Genomic DNA, 9,153 nt, shown 5'->3' on the forward strand with positions numbered 1-9,153 from the left:
TGACATGGGTGTGATTGTTTTTGGCTAAGCCAGGTTAAGGGAAGACCAACTTTTGAAGAACTTTCTAGGCCAATTTCTCTGATCTCTTTTGTATTGTAATTGAGGGACCCAACTCTGATCTCATTTTGACATGCTGCCTTGGGCATTCTCTGGTTTCTAGGGAGCATATAGAATCCCCCAGAAGCAGACAAAGTGAAGCCCCATCATTCTGATCCTAGCAACTCCGAATAGATGGTCATAGTCCTTGGATCAGGCTGACTTGGCATATCATTTCAAAGCTTGAGAGAGCTGATGTCAGGAACAGATCCTTCATACCACGCTGCCACACTTCCCATGAGTCTCCAAAGGGCCTTGTGGGCTCTACTTCTGAGTGTCCCAGCAAGACTAAGATCAAAAGATCAGCCACTATTTTCTCTCCTAGCCCTTCTTTCAAGCAGAACTCATCACTGGAGGTGCTGTTGACATAAGACGGAGAGAAGGTTTGGGGACAATAACAGTTATTACTGACTGTGTATTCCATTCACCCTTCCCTACCCACTGTGACAGACATATCACCAGGACCTGGGTAGGAAGAAGCAGCACCCAGCAATCTCTTGTAGGTGCTCCCTCTGACTGTGGGATGGTGTGAAGATCCAGCACAGGGGCATTGCCTCTTTGGTGAAGGGACTTCATTCACTTTTGCCTCTGGTGTGTTGGCTGTCACCAAGAGCCTGAAGGTGCTTGGGGGGCTCATTATATTTGGGAGGCTCTGGATCCCCTCTGCCTTTGGAGCCTGGCCTTAGATTGGCCCTGAATGAAGAGCAAGGCCCTCTAAGGGCCACTGTCAGCGCTCCCCTGGATGACTACTACACATGGGAGGAGTCAGGGTGTGGGGTCCTGTTCTGACTCTGTCATCTTGGGCCCCCAGCCATGGTGGTTTCATAACAGAAGAAAGCTAAGCTGTGAGCACGTTGCTAGGCTGTGGCTATTTATTTTTATAAGTGAACCCAGGCTTAATTTAGAAAGCTGCTTTTGCTTTTGCTTTCTTCTTCCCAGCATTGGCTGGTTGTCTGGCACTGTCAAAGAATCTCATTTCTGACCCAACAAGAAGAGCTCGTGGGTGGATAGGGGCAGCAAGGAGGTTGGCAGAAGGTTGATGCCAGCCAGGCTGCATCACAGGGAGACAGAGACACGTGGCTATGCCACTAGTGTCCTATTCTGCTTCCGTGTAAGCTTCATTTCTGGCACCTACATAGTCCTCGCTTGGAATAGCAGGGTAAAAAGCAGCGCTGACGCTCACATCTCCTTTGATGAGCTGTACACCAGCATACAGCAGAACAGAAGGCCTTGGGAAAGAGGGTCCAGTCAGGAGCCAGAACAGGTGACACCAACAATCTCCATTCTTTGGAGGCAGCTATTTTAATAGCTCCTATTTACAGTGGCTATTTAGATGTGCAAGTATTTCGATTTGGGCCAAACATTTAGCTGATAAATGCCATTTTTTAAAAGCAAATGAATACAGTGGACATTTTGCACTCCATTTGTGACCCTTACTGAAGCTCGATCTCTACTAATTGTCAGCCCCCTATGTTCAGGAGTCAAGGGTATATATAGTTTAGGGACAGGGGAGGAGATGGGTGGCAGAACTCCAAAATCAGAGACTATCAAGAACCAGGTAATGATTAAAATGATGTAAACACAAGGGGTAATGTGCCTGTCAAATCTGAGCATATCCGGCCCCCAGGAAAACAGGAGCCTATAAAGCAAGAGAAACAGAGTTAATCAGATCCACTGGTGAGGGAAGAGAAGGACGAAATGGTGAGAAAATGGTTATACGAGAGGCAGTGAGAATATGTTTTGGCTTCACCTGTTTTGAGTTTGCAGCATCAAAACACCTCGTCATAATAGCTTTATAAAATTAGCCAAGAAAATAGACCATTTAGGAGTCAGAACTTGTTTTGGCTCTTCTAGCATGCCTGACTCAGAAATGTCTACACATTTCACTTCAGGGGTTCTTGGATCCTCAGTTTCCCCATAAAAAATGACCTTCCTGTTTTCCCGCCTTTTGTTCTCCTTCCAAGTGGCATGACTGGGGATGAGCCAGTGGCTTGGAAAGCACCCCAGGCCACCTGGAGAAAGATGCTTGCGTGAATGAGGGACATTCGAATAGATGAGTCCTCTGTGACTCAAGGATCTCGCAATTGAGGCAGAGTGGCCCTGACTGCCTTGTGAGTCATACAGTGTTGCCATTGGCTGGAGTGGTGGGTGGTGTGCCCTCTGACTTTGCTCTAGCAAGTGTGGCGCCTAAGTATCTCTGCGCAAGTTCGGTGGATCAAGGAGCTTGAGGGGATTAGGTTTGAAGAGCCAAGGATAACTGGTGTTTCAAACTGATCTATCTGGAGTTTTACCCTACAAGGAACAGTGGTGGCCTGGTTGTGAACAATTATTGGTGTCCTTTGCCAGATTATTCTGTGGTGTGTCAAACTTTTGATGCCATAGTGCCCTGGAGGCAGTTTCAGTGTGATTAAAGGTGGAGCCAAGAGAATACTTTCTTTAGCCAATTTCTGCACGGCTATACTAGGCTATTCAAAGGAAGAGCCTTGGCCTTGCAAAATGAAGCCCTGCTGACTTGGGTGACTCCTTCAAGATTCAAGCAAGATGGCAGAAAGCTGAGGTCTGGGCCTTCAGGAACCACCCTGGTTCCCACTGGCCAGGGACCATTTTCTCAGTCTTGGAATATTGTCAAACACCCAGCCCCACTTGGGACATCCACTCATCTCTATTTTTGTGCGTGAAGGTGCCACCTACCCCGGTACATTTAGTCTTTGTTCCTGGCCCTGTTCCCTTTCTTTTTGTTGCCATGCCTTTGCCTTCTGAAGTTCTTCTGGATTCTTTCCCCGGGCATCCTGTTTGGATCCCCCTTCCCCCGTGTTGACATATAAGAACAGCCTTGTTCCCGCAGGAGGCTAGCATTTGCCTCAGAATATAGAGAGGGAAGTGGTTTCTCTCCTCGACTGCTCTTTAGGTCGATGTGGGGGCTTGCTCTGAGAGCAGTTTGGCATCTCCCTCAAGCCCCTCCCCTACCAACAATGGCTTTATATCCACTTTGCCTTTATTTTACCTAACTAGGTAGTGAGAGATTTTCTTCCTGTTTCTGTACAGACAGGGCTCAGCGTCCCCACGGACCTCACCTGGGCTCACAGTATACACTACAATAGCTGTTGTTATCACTGTGACAGCCTTGAGTAGATTTGGCAGTTTTTTGAAGCCTTGGGCACTGTCTTCATCCTTTGGTTCTCCCTCGTCATGAGAGCACGCCTGGTTTAGCTGGAGATGGATGGCTAACCACTTGCATCTCTGAAGACCCCAGGGACACATACTAACACATGGCTGATGATGCCCTTCTCGTTCCCTACTAATATTTCAGGGAAGGTGTGTTGCTTCAGTCACTACTGTGCACAACAAGTCCAGAAACTGTTGCTAAAGGGACTAGCACACACCAGGAAGTGGGAAAGTCTGCTCTGTGGGCAAATGGATTTCTTGTGTGCTTCAGAGTGATCCGGTCCCCCCACTCATTCTGACCCGATCCATTGTTAACAAAGGTCTAGTGTCTCTTAGACTAGAGGATGCTCTATGGACAGGCTGATGGATAGGGTAACCCAACATCCCCAAATATCAACTAGAGCCAGTGAGGGAGAGGAAGTGACGCTTTGAAAAGTGACCACAAAGATTCCTGTCTTAGGACCTGAAACTAATGCCTGAGAGCATGGGTGGGCAGGAGAAGGCTCTGTAAGAAACATCTCTTAGGGGTACAAGTGTTTCTGGGTATACAAACTCAGTCTTAGAGGGAAAGTACATTTCTGGAAGGTTCGTTAACTTTCTTATCTGAGCAAATGGCTTCGACTTGACACTGGACACTTCTAAATTCCTGAATTCCACTGCTTAGCTTTTGATTGTCCCTTGTTCCTCCTTTTTTTTTCTGGAGCTTGAGCAGCCAATGGGCAGAATAGGAAGCTAGTAAGGATTTACACCGGAGCGGTTAGGCACTCCAAGGCTCTTACCACTAGTTCCTGTGGCAAAGCAAAGTTGCCTTGCTCAATATGGTGGAAACACTCTCCCCTACCCGCCCCCCCCCGACATAGGAGAGGGGGGAGCTGTCACAGCTGTGATGGCTGGGACAGATCGATTGTTCTGGCCAGAGCCCTCTGGACTCATGGGCAGCTTCACGGACACTTCTGCATCCAGTCAGGCAGCACTCTCTGGCCTGTACAGGTGTTTGCTGAGTCCCTTTAACGCAGGATGCACCCTGAGTTAATGATGTGCCAGTGAGGGATGGTATAGGTGAAATGTATTCCACTTTCCTGGTGAACAATACCTTAAAGATGTCTTTGACTGGATCTCTAAGGGGTGTTCTTGTGGGAGTGAGCCTCAGTTGATTTCCACTGACATGCCATTTCTCAGCTTGGCTATTTTCCGTCTTTCTTTCTTTCTTTCTTCCCTAGCTGTTTCTTGAGACCATTCCCTAACCCTTCCCCCATCCCCAGAATCACATTTTAGAATTGAATATAAGAGAAAGGCCTGATTCTTGCTTTCCTGAGTACTTCACAGTGCCATGCAGCCCTTTAGCCAGATCTTTGAGATCTCGCTTGCACTGTGTCTGATGCTCTAACTGGCTCTTGATGCAGTGGTGGGAGACTCCTCCTCCAGAGCCCAAGAAGGTGGAGGCAGAGCTCAGTGGGTTGGGATCAAGCTCCAGTGTTCCCTGGCTCCAGGCAGCCTGCAGATTGGACTTGTAACAGGCAGACACAAGAATGCGAACTTGTGTTTCTAGCATTTTGTAACTTGCCTCCCACAAACCAAAAGGCACCCTCCCTCTCCCCTTTCCTCCCTGTCTTGTTCTTGACATTTTAAACACAGTGAGTATTCAGCTGATTTTGCACTGAGAATCCCAGTCATATGTTCTACCCAGGGACCACTTGGGACTTTCTTTCTGGCCAGGCCACACTTACTTACTACCTTGACTTTGAGCATTTCTGCCTTTTTCTCTTGTGCGACTGTCCTTCGTAGCCCTTCACCACTGCTGGGGCAGGCTGGGGCAGGGTGTGTGTGTGGGGAAGGGGCAGCGTGAGGGTGTGTGCTGGACTGGGCAAACAAAACAAAACAGAATCCCCAAAACAGTGCTGTTTTTTTTTCTTCCATTCTGTTCTCTCTGAGACAGTGTGCAAGCCGCCCAGCCACCAATCTCAGTCCTTCTGTGGGATCTGGCCAAAGCTGAATGTCTTGTTCTGTTTTCTGCTTAAAGTATAAAAAGCAACAGTAATCTCTCTCAGCTGGGCCTGTCTTGATTGGGGCCCACAACTGAAGTGCTGGTGCGGCTCCCCGACTTCAGAGAGCCTGGTGTGGAATGCAGCAGTCCACACTCGGAGAAACACAGAGGCTGGGCCCCGGCTGTCCACACTGGAGGCTGGCTTCCAGCCAGCCAGGAAGCAGAGGGGAAGCAAAACTTTCTAGAGCCAGAGTGGCAGATGCTAAGCAGTGCCTGGAACTGTTTGCAGGGAGAGAAAAAGTCAACAGGAGGGAGAGGAAGGGAGGAGGGAGCAAGCAGAGGGTTGGGGGCTGGGAGAGAAAGAAAAGACGCATAGAGGGTAATTACACAGAGGAGTGGCCATTGCCACCTATAAATCTTTGCGAGACACCAAAGCTATTTGTCACTCAATCCAGTTCGAATTGGAGGCAGCTTTCGTGGATGGATGGATTTGCAGGCTGAAATCCTCCGCGCAAACTGCGGGAATGTGTGGGTGATGCCTCCTCTCCTGACTGAAGGAGAGGGAAATGATCTTTTGTTTTCAAGTACTAGCCTGGTTTCTAGTCTTTGTTCTCTGTTGTGTGCTAGCTTGGGGCAAAAACCTTCTGTTTCTTTGAGCAGAGCCAGCACAAGAGAACTTTACTGGATGCACAGATACACGGGTGTTCAAAGTCCCTGCCGAAAGCCCTTAAGCCTCACAGTTCATGCCTAAGAGGGGAGGATTCGCTTTTATGATGAATTTTAAATTTGTTTATGTCACTTTCAAGTCATACACTGGATGGAGGGCCTTGGGGATGGGGGTGGGAGGGAGAGATCATCACAGAATATAAATAGTCAAGGTTAGAGTTCCAGAAGAATTTAGGGAGGATGCCAACCAGAGCTGTATGGGGAGATAAAATCTACCCTAGGTCCGGACCAAGAAGCTCGAAGCATATCCAAACATTTGCCCCTCAAGGCACCAGGTCTTAAGCGGCTCTGGTCCCTTTTTTAGTACAAACCATTCCACAGCAAGATGTTCCCAGGGCCAAGAGGTTTGAAAAAGATTGAACCCCGAGGAGGTGAAAGGTAACCATGTCTCTGGGTCCGCTCTCCTGTAGCTCCCTGGGGATGTGCTGGAAGCATCTGTATGCTTCCCTCACAAAGGTTTGGAGACATAAAGCAGGCACTTGGCATCTAATACGTTATCAGCTCGACCACCACTTTTGCTGGCCTCCTCCTGACACTTCTCCATCCCAACAGGAGCAGTCATTATCCTCTAATTGGACAGGCATCTTGCCTGGGGAGTTGCAGCAGCAATGAAAAGCTGTTGCCTGTTGTATGTTCTGAATGCTGATTTGAGATGAATTATGCCTCAGTAGTACATGGAGCCCTGCCACTTCTAATCCCCACCCCCTCAATGAAGTAGAGGTTTTGGGGGCCGGGGATGGGGTACTACTGCACATTCTTTGCTTTTCTCTTGGTCTAACAGCTGCCTCTGACTTTGAGATGGTCTAATCAGTCTTTGCCTAAACAGAGCCTTGCACTGGGGTCCCCACACATCTAACAGCATTTGTCAGCAGTACTTGGAAACCAACTGCAGGGCGGAGTGAGTGCATCTAAGAGTCTAACCTCTGACCGCCGATGTCATCAGCTCCCTTTCAAAGCAGACACTTGAATGGTGGATAAATATCCCAAACCACTGTCATGAGTACATGGCACTCACTGTGCGCTTGGTGCTTGGTACCAAACGCTGTGCTAGCTTTGAGCAGTGTAATTCCTGCAGAGTGAGGAGGAATACCAGTTTAGAGTGCAAGGCGCAGTGCATGCTTGGAATTGTGGGCTAAGGTGTAGGTGTACTCCTGAGGATCCATTCAGATGGTATCCAATGAGGTAACAGCATGTCAGTGTGAGCTGGAGATCAGGTTTAGAGGTACAGTACGAAACCAATCACATACAGATGTTAATTTGTACTGTATTTTATTGATTGTATCCCTTTTGTGGTGTGTGTGTGTGTGTGTGTGTGTGTGTGTGAAAGAGAAAGGGAGAGAGAGGAAAAGAGAGAGAGATTGAGATTGGAAAGAAAAGACCATTGTGATTGTGTGTGGTTCTAAATAGTTTATGTTCTTTAGAGAATTAAAGTGCTGATATGCAAAGATATGAACATACATTGGTCTCTAGAAAATAGAGAATATTGGAAATCATCAGGACCCTAACTTGAGGAAACTCTAGCCAGCCCCAGTTCTGGTAGGCCTTGGCCTTCTCCCCCATTCTCACTGCCTTGCTAAGACCCACTAGGTTACATTCCTAAAGCTAGCCCCCAAGGTCCATTCCCTTATTTGGCCACTTCTTCCTCCTGAGGCTGAGGTTCAGCTATCAAAGTAATGAAGTCCGGCAATCGAAAGCCCCCTTTGGCTCACCTAATTAACATGCCCAATTAAAATTAAACACCTCATCCTAACCGGGTGGAGTGGGGAAACGGGGTGGAAGTGGGGGGTGTTAGTTCCCATTTTACCTTGATAAACCACCATTTGCCAATGGGCCAAATCCGGCTCCTTTCTATCCAAAGGCAGTCTTTTGTCCCCCTCCTGGGACAAATACCTCCTTTCCTTTGTTCCCTTCCCCTTCTGTCTTTGTCTCTTATTCCCTGCCCTGTGTCCCTCTGGGGCAAATACATCTCCTCTGTGCTGAGAACTTGGTCTTGGGTCCTGAGCGAATACCAATCCTCTGATAAGGGACTCAGCCTGAAGAGGTGAGAACAGACGTGCTTTGTGTCTAGAATGGCTGGTGAGATTTAGAAAGTTTGGTGAATGTGTTTCAGGTTCGAGGCCGGAAAGACAAGTAAGTGTAAGATGGTTCTATCTGATTAAAAAACACTCTGAGGGTGATGTGGGGAACGGTTGTGACTAGAGAGAGGCGGGGCTGTGACTTGAGAGAGGCGGGGCTGTGTCTAGAGAGGGGCGGGGCTAGTACTGTGAGGTTCTGAATGTCCTTTAAAGCACTTAGGATTTTTTACAAAGGGCTTAGGTGAAGAGAATGTGAAGGAAGAGTGGTCAGGGGGAAGCTTTAGTGAAGCTGGGGAAGACTCCAGAGTTTTGATGGGGGTTCTTAACTTCTCTCTCATTGGTGAGCTTCAGGTTCTACTAGGAAATTTAATCCTTTGAGCCTCTTATTCTAAAGCCTTTGTGTGTGTGTGTTTCTTGTCTCTTGGATTCTGAGCTCCATCCTATCTGAAATGTCTGGCCACATAGCCTCTGTGTCATCAGCTGGGGATGAGGGTCAACTGGCTAAACCCAGTTGGATGTTTTGCATTATAGGCTGGAGACAACCTGAAACTTTCTTTTTTGTGGTCTTTGCATCCATTAATGTTTTCCATTTTTGAGTTGTTTGATTCTCCCCTGAAGCTGGAGAGGTTTGATGAAGGACCTGGATCTCCTCCCCGTTTCTCCATCAAAGGTATTAAAACCCCAGGGGTTGAGGATTAGCCTACTCCGGGGAACTCATTTGTTAGATCCCTGCTGTTTCCAAATCTCATAACAATTCCAAGTTGGGTTCAAGAAAGTCTAGACTCAGAGAATCAGCAAATGTCCCTTTCAGTCCCTCCTACTCATAGCAATTCTTGCTTCAGGAACAGCCTGCCTACATGTTATGGTAAGAATGGATATTTCTTCAGCCACCTGCAAGGCCCAATACACATCAGTCATCTGGACTCCCAGCAACCTACAGAGGGACACAAACAAGAAAAGGGCTTGTCTCTGGAATGTTTTCCAGCTAATAAATCTCTGGCCACCCTGAGCAGGCAGCCCCTCCCTTGGAGATGGTAAATGCACTTGCTAAAAACCAAGCAAGCCTGCATTTCTCTAAGGATGTTTCTCATTTCTCAAAGATGACAT

General features: G+C 47.8%; 1 long non-coding RNA gene across 1 annotated transcript in view; it reads left to right on the forward strand.

The window, feature by feature from the left end:
- The first annotated feature begins 204 nt into the window (after nucleotides 1-204).
- LOC116084476 overlaps nucleotides 205-9,153 on the forward strand; it is a 19,701-nt gene continuing 10,752 nt past the window's right edge. Inside the window, exon 1 of the long non-coding RNA XR_004116122.1 lies at nucleotides 205-452. This is a non-coding gene — a long non-coding RNA (uncharacterized LOC116084476). The remainder of the gene's footprint in view (nucleotides 453-9,153) is intronic.

This window comes from Mastomys coucha, unplaced genomic scaffold (genome assembly GCF_008632895.1).
Source record: "Mastomys coucha isolate ucsf_1 unplaced genomic scaffold, UCSF_Mcou_1 pScaffold9, whole genome shotgun sequence".
Lineage (NCBI taxonomy): Eukaryota > Metazoa > Chordata > Mammalia > Rodentia > Muridae > Mastomys > Mastomys coucha.